Source organism: Pan paniscus, chromosome 9 (assembly GCF_029289425.2).
Source record: "Pan paniscus chromosome 9, NHGRI_mPanPan1-v2.0_pri, whole genome shotgun sequence".
NCBI classification, from domain to species: domain Eukaryota; kingdom Metazoa; phylum Chordata; class Mammalia; order Primates; family Hominidae; genus Pan; species Pan paniscus.
The window spans coordinates 90,656,652-90,675,980 of record NC_073258.2 but is presented as its reverse complement, the minus strand read 5'-3'; the positions used below and the strand labels follow the sequence as shown (position 1 = coordinate 90,675,980).

At 40.4% G+C, this 19,329-nt stretch overlaps 1 pseudogene; it reads right to left on the bottom strand.

The window, feature by feature from the left end:
- Positions 1 to 13,303: 13,303 nt before the first annotated feature.
- LOC117977770 (cell adhesion molecule-related/down-regulated by oncogenes-like) lies at positions 13,304 to 18,274 on the bottom strand (annotated as a pseudogene).
- Positions 18,275 to 19,329: the final 1,055 nt, after the last annotated feature.

Genomic DNA, 19,329 nt, shown 5'->3' with positions numbered 1-19,329 from the left:
CATAAATAGATCTGGACCCTTTAAATATTTTTTTCTTTGCCACATGTTAAGATGTCAGTCTTTGTGAGTAGAAAGCATTGGAGAGAAATTCCAAAAAAGCGCTTCCAATTTGCTTTGGAAATGACGCCTCCAGTGTCTGGCCCGGAGGGCATACAGGGATACACCAATGCCCAGATTGTGTACTTCAGGCAGCTGCTATAGCACCCACTTCCTGAAGTTCATGGTGGCCAGGAGAACTCAGCAGCCATGAGCTTCTCCTGATACTGCCCTTTGCCAAATTTGCAGTGGAGCCTGTCTGGCGTGACATTTCTTCGTAAACAGCTTTACAAGTGGCCCAGAAGCCAAGTTTCTGGGGAGCTCTAAAGTGTGGATTTAAGGCAAGTTTTTCAAGCGCAACAGCACAACAACTTCTTAACATTTAGTGAGGCCAAGGGGTGAGGGGACTCTTCATTGGCGACTCCAACTTCACCCTGGAAACAATGGCAATTCCTTATATGTGCTCATCACGTATTATTTAGACTTCTCCTTACATTCTACTAGACAATATTTCCTTGCTCAAATGTTGTTATAATTAATCATTCTTTATATTAACTTTCCCTATTCACATTATTATATGTTTTCTCTGTCTTGACGGACCCTGAATCTTCCTTTCATTTGAATAAATGCTATCCATCTATCTATCTATCTACTTACCTATCTATCTATCTATCTGAACACTTAAGGACCAGTGGAAAAAAATCAAGTACCATAAAACTACACATGGTATGATTTTACTTAAAAAAGTTCAAAACTACCTAATGCCAAACCATAAAACATGTAAATAATATAGCCATGTGTGATAAAATTATAAAGAGTAACAGAGGAAATAAAGATAAACACAAAATTCAAGAAAGTGAAAGAGCACAACTGTCATTAGTGCATGGGGAACCCAATGATATTGGAAATGTTATTTTCTTAACATGGCTAGTAGGTTCACAAATGTTCATTTCATTACTATTTTTCTCTATACTTGTGTGTTATATTATAGTCTTTTACATAAATAACATATTTTAATAAAAAATAATGATTTCTTATGCTATAGAGTGATTACATATACTAAAAGTGTAATTTAATCAGTGTCCCCACTAGCGCGCTGAGATAGTGATCCTCTCAGCCTTGGAAGGCCAGGCAGGGCGTGAGACCTCTGGCTTGGAGCAGTTGTGCATATTCTGCAGTGTGCTCTATGACAAACTGATGATTTCCCATGTGTGAAGTGACATGAACACATTAGACTTGATTCCCCGAAAATGCCAGATGAGAGTTTTACGATATTTGTCCATTCCCCTTGGATTTCATACTGACTTTGATTCTTCCACTTCAGAATAACCTTGTATAATTATAAATTTTGATTTATTTTTAATCCACAATGAGAAAATAAAAGAAAAAATATATACACAGACAAATATATGAACACTCACATAACTGTATATACTATCCATCTTTATTTCTAATATACTAATTTTAAAATACATCAATATACCCATCATGACTCTTTCTGAGTGACATACCACACAAATTCAATATAGGTTCTCTAAGGAATCCTCTTAGGCTTCTTGTTTCAAAGCCTCTGAAGCTGCCTGCACAGTGAAGGTTGCAACAAAGCTTTCTCTTCACTTCTCCCTTAGCCTTGCATGGGTCCACTTTCCTTTCAATATCAAACAGAGCATTAGAAATTCCTGGAAATGACTCCCCTGAATACTTGCTGTGGCTGCTTGGAGCATAAATGACATACCTGTTGATAAAACAGTATACTGTTTACTAGTTGCCCAAATGATATGGAAGAGAAACACAAGGGCACTCTACAATTCTAACATTGACTATTTCTAATTTAACAATTTGAACCAGCCACTTGTCAACTAAACTTCCACATTCAATCAACTCTAAGGACTGGTATGGCCAGGCGCAGTGGCTCAAGCCTGTAACCCCAGCATTTTGGGAGGCCAAGGTTGGCGGATCACGAGGTTAGGAGTTCGAGACTAGCCTGGAAAGCATGGTGAAACCCCGTCTCTACTAAAAATACAAAAAATTAGCCGGGCATGGTGGCACGTGTCTGTTGTCCCAGGTGCTCAGGAGGCTGAGGCAGGAGAATTGCTTGAACCCGGCAGGCAGAGGTCACAGTGAGCTGAGATCGTGCCACACCCTGCAATCCAGGCTGGGATACAAAGCAAGGCTCCATCCTTTAAAAAAAAATAAATAAATAAAATGGAAAAGACTAGTTTATGAAATATGTATTAATTAATAATATTTGACTTCGAACAAATAACCCAAGTGGTAAGTGGTTCGATGCTACAACAGTAACAACGATTAAGTAACCACAGCAATCATGCTTGGTAATAAAGTATTTACTTACAATTTTTCTAATTCTTCAAGATACACTACACGCAATTGATATTAGTATTTCCCAGAGGAGGAAACTGAGGTCTGAGAAATCAAGTTGCTAAACGATTTGTCTCAAGGCACATTACAAGTAAGTGCTGACTTTTTAATATATCATAATAAATGATAGCACGACTGTGATCGTTAAAGTCCTGTTTGTGATTAGTCAACCATCTGTTGTGTTTTTTCTTGTCATTTTTAAAAATGCCACACTACCATGTTGGAGTACTTAACATAAAACATGAAGAAATATCAAAAACAATTTTGTAATGCTTCATATGACCACGACAGATGAATGTTTTACAGAACGGGCAAAGACATTTCACGTCATAGACCTAGAAAGGAAGGACAAACTCTGAAGTGATAAATAAGGCCAGGAACGGTGGCTCATTACTGTAATTCCATAAATTTGGGAGGCTTAAGTGGGAGAATTGCTTGAGGCCAGGAGTTTGAGACCATCCTGGGCAACATAGGTTACACCCTGTCTCAACAAATAAAAGTACAAATATTAGCTGGGCACTGTGGCACGTAACTGTAGTCCTAGCGATTTCGGAGGCTGAGGTGGAAAGATTGATCAAGCCCAGGAGTTTGAGGCTGCAGTGAGCTAAGATTGCACACTGAACTCCAGCTCGGGAGACAGTGTGAGAACCCGTCTCTTAAGAACAACAACAAAATAAGCTGGGGCGATGGGTAAGTTAAAAATATGCTGCCATTGGCCAACCAATCAAACTGTTTAAAACATGCTCTTACTCCCAAGCCAGACACTTTGATAATCCCTGGACAGAAAGATGGAGCCATTTCTGGCTGTCCGATGACCTAACCCCTTTCAAAACATATAAGATCAACCTGGGGATAGTCAATGTTTGGCAATAGTCAAGATTTAGGAATTAAAAAAAAACTCTAAATATCAAAAATATGAAAAAGAACGAATAAGTATGTGTTTATTATATACCTTACACATAGAGAGGTTTACTGGGTTTTGTGTATATGTAAAGAAAAATACATTTAAAATAGGAAAGGGGTAGAATTGCACACACAAGAATATAACCATGATTTTATATTTTTCTGATGGAATTAGGCAGATATTTATTTTCTGCCATGGCTTTCTTGATCTTTACAGTTTCTAAAATAAACATTACTTTAAAATAAGAAACAAAAAGATACTGAAAATAAAGATATGCAAAAATTATATTACATCATATGAGAGAATATTACATTTATCATTTACTACATATATCTTGAAATTTTCTATTGGCTTGCAAGAAATCAACTATGATATTTTTCCACAGTACAAAAAAAAAAAAAAGGAAAAAGTGATATCATAACAGGGAATCATTTTTTCTTTTCCTACCTATGAAAACATCTATCTGGTAACCCTAAGGATCAATAAATGCTCATTACAGAAACATTGATTGATTATTCATGATTCTCAATAGTATTGGAATGAGAAATAAAATGAATATAGTAATAACTTCATGAAAATGTATTTCTATACACAAAATAAAAATGTCAGAACAAAACTGAACTTAATCAGTCAGCTCTGGGGACTGGTTCCAGGACACTGATAGATATCAAAATTTGTGCATACTCAAGTCCTGCAGAAAAGACACATATACATGAAAAGCAGGACCCCTCTTCTGTGGAATTAACAAGCTGAATGTGAAAAAACCACTAAACAAATCAAATTGATTTATCAGAATAATAATCCAGATTTTAGTATAAATTATTTAATATTTCATCTTTTCAAGTGATTTTCCGAATAATATAAGTACAGCATTCTCAGAGTCTGAAAAGACTTTCTGGATTACCTTGCTCTGCCTCAGTGAGGAAAGGTAGCTGCCTACGTGGAATCTGAAGCCACATCTGACCTCCCTTGGGTTAACTGGCCGTAATATAACTTACCACATGCTTAATGCCCTTTGACATCCTGGTCTTCATATTGTTAAGACAATGAAGTAGGCAATAATAGAAAACAAAATATTTCTGAAAAACATGGCTAAGAGTCCCAGTGGGACGTAACAGTTTTGCTTTATTTTGTTTTGTTTTTTGGAAAAACATTCTTAATTTTCTTACTTTACGTTTTTCATTAGTTCTTTATTGGCCACATCTGAGGTTCTCAGAGTCAAGCTCATGTAATGAGTATCATTCTGTGAAAAAAGTTCTAACATATCAAAGCTAAAGGAAAAATAATTGTTGAGGTTTGTTCCATAGAAATAAATTTACTCACTTAAAAGCCTGTTTTCTGGATTTATGTCCTTCCTACTTTGTGATATTTTTAACAAAATCATTTTCTGTATGCAATACTAATATTTAAAAAGATAAGTTTGAAAAAAATAATTTGGCAAAATAAAGTTTACCATCTTTAAAAATAAAAAGTTGGCCCTATATACATGGGGTTCTTTCCTTCAGTAATGTATTTTATTATGTTTTCGTAAGACATGGAATTTCTTTGCCATGTTGTCCAGGCTAGTCTGGAACTCCTGACCTCAGGTGATCCACCCACCTTGGCCTCCCACAGTGCTGGGATTACAGGTGTGAGGCACCTCACCCAACAAGAATAACAACTTTCTAAAGAAGCCATTTTTTTCTCTCTCTCTCTCGCTACAGGATTTGGGAGACATGGTGGCAAGGTATGTTATTGGCCATCAGTGCAAGCTGGAGCACAAGGCATGCTATGAAAAACATCAAGCTGTTTCCAACAAAGTGAAAACATAATTTACTAACACCATAATGTGTCAGTGTGATTGTGTGTGTACTCATGTGTTTGTGTTGTATGTTAATGTTACCTATGCCTTTTATCAGACATTAACCTTTTCTTACTTTTCCAAGTGACTCAGGGGGTTATGTTTTGAAGAGTTCAATGCAGAAGTTGCTAGAATACAATTTCCTCTTTTTAGGATTCAGCATCATAATTAGAGATCAACTATTTGGCGGCAGATAGGGAGAGAGGCATTTATCTGTCAGTGGCAGTAGGTTACAAACGGAGTGAAGAGTTAGAAAGATTCCCTAAGAGCCACAAACCCATCCTAGGATTGTGGAGGTACATTACAATATCAGAAGTGGGTTTGAATGAAGCATTTTCTGTTGGAATCTATTTCTTAAACACAGACATCAGAAACTTAACCAACTCAACCTACTTCCTTGCAGGAGTGAATCCGTGCTGCTGCACATGCCCCAGCCTGTGAATCCAGAGCTCACTACAGGGCCCATCACTGGACCGGTGGATAGGTTCAACCGCTTTCTGGGTGAGTGTCACCCTCCTGGTGGGATCCACATGCAATGCCTTCAATTCTGGTTTTCTATGGGCAGCCTTCCCAGTGTAACAACCTTTCATCTAGAAGAAAATAGTCTGTGAATAGGTATTTATATTTATAGTTTCACTATCATCAAACAGACAAAACTAAAAAAGAGATGGTGGAATCAGCCATATAGCAAATTTATCAGAAAAGTAAAACATGCAGAAGGGCTTTTTAGGATGTAGAACCATTCATGTATGGTTCAACCGTGATACAATTTCATGTATACAATTATTACATGAAGTATACGGAACTGAATTAATTCAGGACATTTCAATTTCAAATTCAGTGCAGTTAATGACTGATTTGAGTAACAGTGTTTTTTTAAATACATTTCAGGTGAAGTTTCATAGCATTTATAATTTTAATCATGTGCATTTTAATCAACCAAAGCATACACGAGTAACTTATATAACAATGCAAAAACTGAGAATCTGTGAACAGTAGGAATGTGATTTTTTGGTTGATGAGGCCTTAGATAGAACTCCAGGATAGATCACGATAAATCCAGCATTTAATAAAAGAAGTCTGTGCCTGAATCTGGCAAGAAAGTCAGATAATTCTTGCAAGGAAGCTGCACTTTTCAGAAGGCAGATTCAGATTTTCTCTTTAAGTATGAATTGACTAGTTTAAGTGGCAGATTATAATATTTCTGGCAAAGTGATAACTTTTTTATTTGGGTCTAAGGATGGCTCCCCACCTCATCTCCTGTCCCCAGCCTCCTGCTCTGCCCTGACGGAGAAGAAACAATGAAGGTTAATTTTATTGCTGTGGACTTGGCTGCAGTGCAAGAGGTTCCAGTTTTTCAGTTGTTATGAAAGGTCGCTAACTAGACAGAGACATGACCTTCCTCCCCTTTATAATTTTTGAGTTTATAGAAATTGTGATCATTGAAGTTGAGCCATTTACTTGTGCAGGTATCCTAACACCCTTTGATTCCAACATTTTTCCAGGCAGAAGTTTCTTTCTAATCTTGACCTGTGTTTTCTAGTGAGAATCTCTTTCTTATCTGAACATAATTTATAAACTGCTTTTCACTGGAACATTCTCTTGTTTCTACAGTGGAAATTTCCTTCACTTGGGAAGTAACCAATTGCAATATCAGGCTGTTTGAGGATGTGAGAAGTTTGATGTTTAGACGTGGATCTTTGAATTCTGACAGATCTGACTATTTTGCTGCATGGGGAGCCTGGGTCTTCTCCTCTGGCAAACACTACTGGGAGCTGGATGTGGACAACTCTTGGGACTGGGCTCTGGGAGTCTGTAAGGACTCCTGGATAAGGAAGAATAGCACAATGTTTAAATCTAAGGATATATTTCTTCTTTTATGTGCCTGCTGTCCTGACCCATATTTCCAGGGATAACCTGGAATACGTAGACACTATGTAAAGCCCACATCCATTAGAAGTTTATAACACTATGTTTTCATGTGACTGTTTTCTTGTTCCTGCAGTGCATATTTCCTGGGATAATAAAATAACCACTTGGTACATTCCCCTTGTTTGAAGTTCTGAGACAGCTACTTTTTGGTTCTGATGATCTCAACATTGCCCCAACTCCAACAAAATCTAAGTGTTTTCTTGATGGCGAGCCCTGCCATTCGCTTTTGGAAGATATTACTGAGAGGTGGACGTTGGGCAGTGCTGGAACTGGGCTGTTGGATTTTGCAATGATTCTTGGACAATGAGAAATGACATGCTGGTTAACTCCAAGAAGTTTTTTCTACTTTTTTGTGTCAAGAAGGCTACTGGTGTCATCTCAAGACCTCTTCCCCACTATTATCTCAGTATACAGAAAGGCCTCTAGGCCAGATGGGGGTGTTTCTAGATTATGAATGTGGCATGGTAAGCTTTGTTAATGTGGCCAACAGTTTTCTCATCTGTAGCCTCTCTGGTTCTTTCCCTTACCCTCTTACAACTTTGCTTTGTTTTGCTTTGCTTTGCACTCACAGAATCAGACATAGGTCAGTAACGTGACTAAAGGTATCAGAAACACCAACTTCTGAGAAGGCTAAATACTGACTACTTGACATTCTTTATCTTTTTCTATGAAACTTTGTACCATTTTTAAAAGTGTGGAGGTATACATTTGTTTTGATTTTCATTAAACTACTACTCTCTCTTAGAATACTGCACATGTCTTCTCTTACGTGCTGTATCTTTTCTTTCCCTTGATTTTCAAGCCAGCCCAGGTATATGAATACCTGAGTGTGTTTATCCAAACTGATGGATTAATGCAAGAGCACAGGTTTCTTCCCCCTGAACTGGAATTTTCTTTTTTCTGTTCCACATCTGCTAAGTCCCATTTCATCAAGTGTAAGTTCCAACATTTCTTCAGGGAATTCTTTCTTTAACTCCTGGACTAGATTAGGCTATTTGTTTTAAAGACTCAGAAAGCCTTATACTTTTCTTTGTAAAACCCACAGTGTAATAGTAGGCATCTTTTCTGCTTCTCAAATTACAAGAAAAGGATTGTGTTTGTACTACACACAGGTATATTCCAAGAAAGTACGCAATGCTTAAAATATAACTGATATTCATTAATTGTCTGTTTGAATAAAAGAATAAATGCACAAAATAATTGATAAAAACATATGATGCAACTGTTTAAAAGGCTACCAAATTTACCCCTATATTCCTACTGATTTTGGCTACTGAATGTAACCAAAATCAACAGGGATACTGAGAAATATTATTTAATAAAGTTATAAATTGGACTGCTTATCAAATTGATAGGCTCAGTCAATTTTCTTTAGCTCAAGAACAAACTATCGATGGACACAGATCTTAAGAGAGTGACAATGATACAGATAAAAAGACTGAAAATCTGTAAGACTTTAGTAATTTCACCGATGGCATCCTGCAGACAGTTACCTGGGAACATGTCATTACCAGAATAGAAAGTAAGACTCACTTTTTGCTTCAGAAAATACAGAATACTCAGAAGCCTCATTACATTTTAATAAAACTCCAAATTTATTTAGGTCTTTGAAGTTTTTAAAATACATGTGCAGTAAAATATCCTTATTATCAGAAATACCTATATTTTGATCATGTTAATTTTGTATGAAGCCTTTCCTTAAGTATCGACTGGAAATTGGTTCCAGGACTCCCCACAGATACCAAAATCCTTAGATGCTAATAATCCTCAGATGTCCTTACATAAGTTGAGGAAGTATTTACATGTAGCCTAAGCACATCCTCCAATGTACTTTAATAATCTCTAGATTACTTAAAATACTTAATGCAATGTAAATGCATTAAGTGTAAGTAGTTGTTACCCTGTATTATTTAGGGAATAACCACAAGCAAAAAAAGTCTGCACATGTTCAGTGAAAATGTAATCATTCAATTTTTTTTCCTGAAATTTTTTAATCCATGATGAGTTGAATCCATAGGTGCAGAACCCATTTATATGGAGGTCCAACTGTATATCAAATATCATATTTAATGGTGTATTTTCTAGTATTTAATTTAATTACTGGCAATATGGCACACAACAAACATATCAAAAGTTTCTGAAATGTGTTTTTTGAATTTATTTAAAGCAATCCGGGAAGGCCTCCTTTAATGAGGATTGCTGAGAACAAAGTCTAAAAAAGGCTGACTCCATTTATAAGGAGTAACTCTGATACAAAAGTTTAATGACAGATGGGTTGCATAATGGGTTATTTCAATGATAGGAGTAATGCAAACATACAGTTCTGTAGTCATTTATATTTTAATAGCATTATACTGTTTTAACCATCCTCATCTTGTATATAATCTCATTGTATATTAGAATACTACTATTAGAGCAGTAAAGAAGAATGGATAAATACAGTCAGCTTTTTGCTTTTGTTTTCTTTTGTTTTTGAGACAGGCTCTCACTCTGTCGCCCAGGTTGGAGTGCACTGGTGAGATCACGGCTCACTGCAGCCTCGACCTCCCCAGATCAAGCAATCCTCCAACCTCAGCCTCCCAAATAGCTGGACTACAGGCTGAACTGTCATGCCCAAGTAACTTTGTTCTTGCTGTTGTTGGAGAGACAGGGTCTCACCCTGTTGCCCAGGCTTCTCTCAAGCTCCTAGCTCAAGTCATCCTCCCACCTCAGCCTCTAACAGTGCTGGGACTATAGGCCTAAGCCACTATGCCAGGCCTAAATACAGCCAATTCAACTGAAGTTTAAATTATTTGTGTTTCACTCTCTTTCATTATAAGAATAATCTGTGTCTTTTTTTTTTTTTTTTACATTTTTTTTTTATTATACTTTAAGTTTTAGGGTACATGTGCACATTGTGCAGGTTAGTTACATATGTATACATGTGCCATGCTGGTGCGCTGCACCCACTAACTCGTCATCTAGCATTAGGTATATCTCCCAATGCTATCCCTCCCCCCTCCCCCCTCCCCACCACAGAAATGTGTTCTTCAACATGAATTACTTTACGATTGCCCCTTCATAATAATAGTTCTTAATGTTTAAGAATAATTCACAAAAATATGAAAATACCTTCATAAAGAATGACTTGAATTAATAGAAGGAATACTAGATACAGGCAGTGGATAATCAAATTTTAAGTGAATTATCTTATTCTGTCCTACAATTGTAAGAGAAAGTGATCCTCCAACCTCAGCCTTTCAAAGTACTGGGAATTATAGGCATGAGCCACCATGCCTGCATAAATATGGCCAATAATTTAAACTTCAGTTTAATTGGCTGTTCTTATAAGTTTTTGAGAGAAATATGTTTCTCTTATAATTGTGAGGACTGGATGAGATAATGCACATACAAACTCCACTGATAGGGTAGAACCTCCACCACGGAACAGCAGGTCTAGGGTTGCTATGCCCAAGTTTCCCACTGGCTGTGTCTTCCATTCCTCAAGGGATAAGACAAAACACCAGGAGACACCATCCCCCAACCTACCCCAGCACAGACTTGTAGAGCATGTGTGAGTGCTAGAGAAGCCCCTGTCAACTCCTTTGCAGTGATGCAGAGATTCATCTAGGAGGACTGACAGGCTGTAAAAACTGAGAGCTTTGCTCAATGCTTCACAGTAATGATTGATTTTGAATCGGTCATGAAGAGGTACATTCCCAAGGGCATTGTCAAAAACAATGGAGACCTTGGTTGGGAACATTAAAGAGGAGCTTGGAATCTTTAGCATGCTTTGTAGCAAGAAATAAACTTCTGACAGCCCCCCAGAAGTTTACCAGAGAAAACCAGGCAAAGAGAAAGCCAAGAAAAAGTGTCTTAGGATCTCTAATTTCTGGAGATCTGGAAGGCTGTGTATCTGTGCTAGCCTGCACCCGCTCAAGAGCAATCAAGGTGGAATGCGGACAAATTTGTAAGCACTCCCCAAGCTAACCACTGATTCATCAATAAAGAGCCTTTAGCCCTACTGGCTGAAGAGCTAAAGCACAAATTCTGAGTGAACACTGGGTGAACAATAAATTATTCTGTTCCAGGGAGCGATTCCTAGAAGCTAGACTTAAAAATAAAATCACAATCATCTCCGGTGATCTGGAAGATTGACCATGCACTGTCATTGCCGTACCCAGAGAGAGGATCTCTGAGCTGTTAGTCCACTGAATGTGGGACATAATTGTCAACTTCCTGATCTGTGAAAACAGTCTCCACGCCACACACACATTGAATGGTAAAGGATAAAAATTTAACTAACTAGGAAGGCTTAGCCACAACTTTCAAAATACAGATTTAGGTAGAAATAGAGATAAATAGATACAAAGATTGCTGAGTTTCATGTTTAGCTGAATTCATAGTAAATATTTATCATCATGAATAGGTTCATCTCAGAAGCCAAAAGCATAGCTACTCTCAGATGAAGGTTGCATATATATATACATATATATGTGTGTGCATATATATAATATACATATATATTTCAAAGCAGTCATTCATTTGTATATTTTTCAATTAGTAAGCTAATTTTCCAAGCACTATTTTTCATATATATATATAGTCCCAGCACTTTTAGAGGCTGAGGTGGGACGATCACTTGAGCCAGGAGTTGGAGAGAAGCCTGGGCAATAGGGTGAGACCCTCTCTCTCCAACAACAGCAACAACAAAATTACTCAGGCATGACAGTTCAGCCTGTATCCAGCTATTTGGGAGGCTGAGGTTGGAGGACTGCTTGATCTGGGGAGGTCGACCCTGCAGTGAGGCGTGATCTTACCGCTGCACTCCAACCTGGGCAACAGAGTGAGAGCCTGTCTCAAAAACAAAACTAAACAAAACAAAAACAAAAAGCTGACTGTATTTATCCATTCTTCCTTATTGCTCTAATAGCTGTATTCTAATATACAATGAGATTATATACAAGATGAAGATGGTTAAAAGAGTATAATGCTATTAAAATATAAATGACGATAGAATTGTTATGTTTCCATTACCCTTGTCTTTGGAATACAGATCCTGTCACCTTAGTAGTCAGCATAGTACCCAATAGGTAGTTTTTAAAAAATATATCATAATCATTTATTAATGTGGAGAAGATCCTTCCAAAGACAACTCCAATGTCCTTGTCACACAGAGGCAGCAGTGGTCAGGAGCTCTGCTGACCAATGCTTTTGGTGCCTGTTTAAAAGGAAGACATTCTGGAAAAAAAAGTTAGGAAACTTCATAAAATAAACAACAAGAACAACAAACACCTTTTCTTCCAGAATAAGTATTTTCTGACACTCACACCTTCAGGCTGTTGCCCCTGTTGGAAGTGAGAGAATGACTAGTTTCTGGCAGTGTGACACCATGAGCATGCTCCTAGGCTAATGGAGCAGACGGAAGAGCTCCCTCCAAGAGAGGCTCCCTGCAGCCCTCCCCTTTTTTCTTCTGAAAATGTGTGTCTTTCTTTTCAAGCCACGACTCAAAGTCCTATTTTGTTCCTACTCTTAGAAACAGTCAAAAAGAGCCCCATACCGTACCGGCCATTTTATGAATCAATGTAATTTTAACGCAGAGGGATAGTAAAGCATTATTTGTCTCTCTGGCCTTGGTTCCTTTTCCGCATACTGCAATCATTCAACTACATCTTACACTCTACCATGTCCACGACACTGCTTATGACTAGTGACTAGAAGACTGAACATCATTTGTGCCCGCGTGCAGATAGGGAGAATGTTGTCTGGTCACATTACCACTTTAGTGGAAGGCACTCTTTTAAAATTCATCAGCCAGGTCTGCTATTATAAACACTGGGTCAAAACCGTGGTTGACTTCAAAGTGTTCTCAGAAAGTTTGATAATACACTATTAAAAGACAGTTTTCCATCTGAAAACCTGACTGGTGGCAACCTTCAATTGGCCCCTGCATTTCCTGTGAGCTGAAGCAGCCAAGAGATGGAATCGTTTGCATGAGGAGTTCTTACTGCCACTACAGTTGTTAGAAAATATGGAATGATCCCTCTGCCCTCCAGGTGATTGAAAGCTATGCAAAACAAGGTTGTTTGTTACTGAGCACAAGGAAGCAATGGGTAAAAAAACTTTTAAGGCATAAATAATACAAAAGGGCACACATTTTTAGGACACATTCACATGACATTATACTGCAAAAAAAATAAAGAATGATTTTCTCTGATTTGAATTAAGATCCTTCACACAGTTGACTCCCAGGCCTGTTTTGTGCAGTTGGTTACAGGCTTGAAGTCAGAAGATGACTGGTTGTTTGCACATCCTCCGGTTTCCTGGGGCTGCTGGAGGACCCCTGAGGGGCTGTCCGAAGGAACACCAGGCGGAGGCCATGTTGTCTTTTCAGTACCGTCCTCTGAGATAGGTGGCAAAATAAGAGGATTCCAATGTAAATTGTTGCTGTCTGTTTCTGAATAGACACAGCTGTCTCCTCTGCTGAACTCTTCTGGATTTTCTGTGCGATCACAGCTGACATCGTTTCTATTATACTGATAGCACTTTTTTCCTCCTCTGTAATAACACACTTTGTGGATGAACCAAGATCACCAAAAACTGCCACGGATACTGTTACAGGGCCACTCAAAATAATACCAACGCTATTGTTGGCAAGGGATTGGTAGAAACCCAAAAGAGAGGAGTTAAGAGAAAGAATTGTCAAAGTCCCCTGATGAATCTGTATATGTTCCATGTTTCTATCCTACTTTTTTCCATTATGCAACCATGAGCTATGAGTGGTCACAGGTTTGGCAGAACAATGTAGTTCTGCAGGTCCACCATGTTTCTGGACGGTAGAGAGTGGCTCAGAAGTAAAATAAGGCGCCAAGTCTGAACTCATGGAAGAGCAGAGAATCATGACAGTAACATACAGCAGTGTCCATATGGGTCCAAGATTCACATGCAGAGTGCCAGATTACAGAAGCAGGCAAGGCACGCTTCCAGAGCAAAACCCAGGCCTTGGTTCACTTTCCAAGGTACTACAATTCAGGGTAATCAGACGCATTCCTTAACATTGACTCCTTCCTGCTTACTAAAGACTTTGATCAGTCTTCATGCTGTCCATAGGGAGTCTCCAAAGCTCAGAGTAACAGTTGGCTTACATCTTCAGTGATTCAAGTCTGCAAGGTGTGTATGATTGTGCTTCGGGGGGAAAGCAGAGAAGCCACTTTCTGTACTTAAAACGGAGTTCACTTCAGTGCTACAAACATCACCGCAGCTCTGCTTGTAATAAAGTCCAGACTAGCAATCTGCCTTTGGGTTGAGCTGTTCTCCTACAAGATAAGCTGTTAAGTCATGCCTTGATTTTAGATCTCTCGGCTGAGCAGGCTAAGCATCCCGAGTTCCTGTGGGGCAGCCGGCTGGGAAAGCCACCCTCAGGTCCTTCCCTCCGACGCCAGGGCGGCTACTATGGAAGCGGCTATGGTGGCAGTGGCTGCGATCCGAAGGGGCCCCTCCATGCACCACGCAGGGCAGAGGAGGGCGCGCGGTGTCCTGCAGGCCAGGACGCAGGCGCTGGGTAGGTTAGGCGGGCGCTGGGTCCTGGTTCTTCTGGCACCTTGACTCTGGAGCCGGGCATCAGGGCTCTGGATAGGGGACCTGGGGCGCGCCCCCGCGGCAGCTCTCCTCCAGGCGGAGGGGAGTAGACATGTAACCGGGTGGGTTCAGGGCTGCCCGGAGCATGCCAGGAGCAAGAGGAGGGATCCTGTGAGAGACAAGCGAGGCCAGCTGTAGAGGCCGCCTCCCATAAGTAGTTTTTTAAACCCATCCCTCTCCCTCCACTCACAAGTAGACCACAGAGTCTATTTTGCCCATACTGATGTCTCTGTGTGTTCAATGCTTAGCTCCCAATTATAAGTGAGAACATAACAACATTTAATTTTCTGATCCTGCATTAATTTGCCTAGGATTACAACCTCCAGCTCCATTCCCATTGCTGTAAGAGAGTTGGTGTGCCCAGAGTAAAGTCCTCCATTTAAGCTCCCATTCACAATTACGCTGACTCCATTGAGAACCTTATGGTGAAGGTGGGAACAGCCACTGCTGATACCGACATGGCTCAGTAAACCTCCATGAACACTTCCATTTATCTCATCTGCTCCTGAGAGAGTGGTGTATTACATCATCTGCCCATTAATATCTGATCCTTGATAGAGGTATTCTGGAGGGTCATATTTCTGTATGATATTCTGCTGGCGATTCTTCCGCAGGCACATTTCAATGAAAACCATAAGAATGAGGCCCAAGACACCCAGCAAACAGCCAACGATCAGATAGAACATGTCACTGCTTCTGTCAGGGCTGGTTGCTGGCCTCACATTTCCTTCACTTCCTGAGGAATTCAGACGGGTACTCAAGTCTTTCGGATACTCAGAAGCTCCAGGAACGCATTTTACTTTAGTCTCGCAGATCATCATACTGCTAAACTCACTTTCTTCTCCTTCACTGAAGCACTGCATTTTAATGCCATAGGAAGTTTCTGACAGCAGATGGCCAATCATGTACCACTCCTTTGAACCTTCTGTAATATCCCTCTTATAAACATTGTCATTGTCATTATCTGTGGGTCGGTAATAGATATAAAAGAATGGAAGCGTTATTATTTCACGGAATGTATGTCCACTTTAGCAAAATCTGAGTAATGCTGAGAGCCTCTGGGTACACAATGTGAGGTCCATTATTGGACAGTTGGAAAAAAGTTTGGGGAACCCAGTCACCAGATAAGGATGAGACGCTGAACTCTGAAAACTCTCTTCATAATGGTTGATAGCAACGACCCTAAATTTGTATGTTGAACCTGGTTCTATACTACAAACTTCCACAGAAATTTTGGAAGGAAGGATATCTTCAGCTGCCACCAGCCAGTCACTGGTCCTCATTCATTTATATTTGACCTCGAAGGCAGGGATTGAAGAATTCCTATCTGCCCAAGGAATTCAAGTGACATAGACCAACCTCTCTGACGCAGTGGAGATAATCAGGTGATCTGGTGCCTCTGGAGCACCACTGTGCCTAGATGAATCTGTAAGCACCACTCCAAAATTGTTGTTTGAAGCTTCTGAAACAACAGGATACTCGGGGGTGCCTGTGGGTTGAGAGGATGCCTGGGTGTTTTTTGATGATGCTGTTTTTTCTTTGCTGGTTCAGAAGGTAAGCATGGCAGGTGGGTTTTCACCTGCAGCACTTCTTGCTACCATCAAGAGTTCATAAAGACTAGATGGCTCTATTTCAGCTAAATGAAGCTCACTTTCACCTCCTGGGATTCAAACCCTGTGCCAACTTCCCACCACACCAACTTCATACTCCAGATTTTGATACTTCACAAAATAGGCATTGATGGGCAGTCCACTTTCCTTGCCTGCCCTCCACACCAGGTTGTATGTATCTGCTATGGGGGTCTGTAGGGTTTCAATTTGATGGGGACCTTAGGAACAGAGATGCCACCAGCATTTTTCTCTGATGGTGATTCCACTGCACTGAGATGTACTTTCTCTGGAAATGAGCTGAATAATCCACTTTCTGAACCATCTCTTATTGTTTTCATTATTCTGAGTAACATCAAAAAGTGCAACTGTTTCTGCTTTTGTTTGTTTCAAAAGGAACAACCATGAGAGGTGGTTCTGCCTGCATGGTACCATGTTCATTTGTAGCTTCGCAGATGTATTTCTCCACATGCTCCTGCATCACAGCCTGAGTATGGAGAGAGCTCAAGCCAGCTTGGGACATGATGAAATAGACAGGGTTTAGGTCCAAGATTCCAGGTCTTGATAAGTGTGACTTTTGGGATTTAGATCTAAGGACTTAAGACAGATGGCTGGTTATCAATCCGTGGATGTCATACCAACAAATGACCGGACCCAGCAGCCTGGTAGCATTATAGGACAGGGTAAACAAAGTCTCCATCTACCACTTTTATGCTTACCGGTGCCATAATTATAACTTGCTTGAATCCATTGTCTTTTTCTATTTCAAGTCTTCCAGTAGACTGCATAAATCCAGCCTCATTATCTGCTAAACACTGATGTAGCCTAGTATCTTGCATAATAACCTCACTGAATTTCAGTCAATTTCCTGCAGTTCGATGTCTTGAGGAAGGATGATTAGGCTGTGAATTATGAAACCAGTTATGGTTGGCAGGTGGGTTCCTACAAACATCAGAGATAAAGTGTACTGTGGAAAATAGAGACACTATCTGATCCTGTAGTCCCTTAGAGTAGGAGCGTGTTCAAGTACATTAACCATGTATGCCACATATTTTACATCTCCAGAGTTGTTTCCCACCATGCAGGAATCGTTTCCAGAGTCCACTGGGTCAATGCTATCTATGGCAAGATGAGAACACAACCTTCTCCAGTTGCTTCCCAGGGCAATATCCTGCCTGTTCTTTAGCCAACACACTTGAGGAGCCAGGACCCCACTAAACACACACTCCAAAGTTACAGGGCTATGTGAATGAACAGCTAATACCTGTGAACGAGCAGGGGAAGAATGCCAAAATCATCTGAAGAAAGGTGACTCACAAGGAGCTTTTGGCCAATGGGTTCAACTCTTAATTCATGTGTGGCCGGATTATAAGCTGCACATTTGTGTGATCCCTTGTCCTCTGAGGATACATTCAAAATCTAAAGATGTTCTTGTGGAGGGATTAAGTAATTCTTTGTGGAATGCTTCAGCCACTTCCCCTGGATTTTAGTGCACACCTCAGCTTTGGGGTTACTCTCTGGTACCCTGCAGCCAATGAAACCAGCACCTTTATTATTTTGCTGTAATAAAATGCTTTGTGGGTGAATCAAAATCACCAAGAACTGCTGTGGATACTGTTACAGGGCCACTTACAACAACACTGACCTATTGTTGAGAATGCATTGGTAGTAACCCAAAAGGGAGGAGTTAAGAGAAAAAAATTGTCAAAGTCTCCTGATGAATCTTAATATATTCCATGTTTCTATTCTATTTTTTCCATTATGCGACCTTGAGATGTGAGTGGTCACAGGTTTAGCAGAACAATGTAGTTCTACAGGTCCACTAAGTTTCTGGACGGCAGAGGGTAGCTCAAAAGTGAAATAAGGTGCCATGTCTGAACTCCCAAAAGAGCAGAGAATCATAAGAGTAACAGATGGTGGTGACCATAACGTGCCAAGATCTGGATGCAGAGCGCCAGATTACAGAAGCAGGCAGGACAGGCTTCCAGAGCAAAACCCAAGCCTTGGTTCGTTTTCCAAAATACTGTAGTCCAGGGTAAGCAAACACATTCTTTAACCTTGACTCCTTCCTGCTTACTAAAGACTTTGATCAGGGACAGTCTTCATGCTGTCCACAGGATGTCTCCCAAAATGAGAGTAACAGCTGATTTACATCTTCAGTGATTCAAGTCTGCAAGGTGAATACACTTGTGCTTGGGACGGAAAGCAGAGAAGCCACTTTCTGTTCTTAGGGTGGAACTCACTTCAGTGCTAAAAGCACATCATAGCAGTTCTGCTTGCAATAAAGTCCAAACTAACAATCTGCCTTTGGGTTGAGCTTTTCTCTTACAAAATAAGCTGTTAAGTGATGCCTTAATTTTAGGTCTCTCCACGGCGCTGGCTAAGCATCTAGAGCTCCTGTGTGGCAGCCAGCTGGGAAAGCCACCCCTGTGTCATGCCCTCTGGCATGAGGCAGCGGCTGTGGTGGCAGCTGTGATCTGAAGGGGCCCCTTCAGGCCCGGCACAGGACAGAGGAGGGTGTGGTGCCTCGCACGCCAGGGCAGAGGCTCTGGGTTGGGCGAGCGGGCCGCGAGGTCCCAGGTCTCCTTGCACTGTGTGACCTTAACTGGGAACCAGGGCTCAGGGGTGGGTAACTGGGTTGGGGGTGGGGTGCGGAGTGACAGGATCCATCCCTGTGGCAATGCTACTCTAAATGGAGGCCTACATACAGGTAACCAGGTGGTCACAAGGCCCAACAGGAGCAGGAGAGGAGCAGGAGGAGGAGCGATCCCAGAGACAGACAGGCAAGGCAGGCTGTAGAGACTGCCCCCAGTCGGTATTTTTTCAAGCCATCCCTCTCCCGCCACCCTCAAGTAGTCCACAGAGTCTATTTTTCCCATATTGATGTCTATGTGTGTTCAATATTTAGCTCCCCATGTAAGTGAGAACATACAGCATTTGGCTTTCTATCCTGCATGAATTTGCTTAGGATTAAGGCCTCCAGCTCCACCCACATTGTTGTAAAGGACATGATT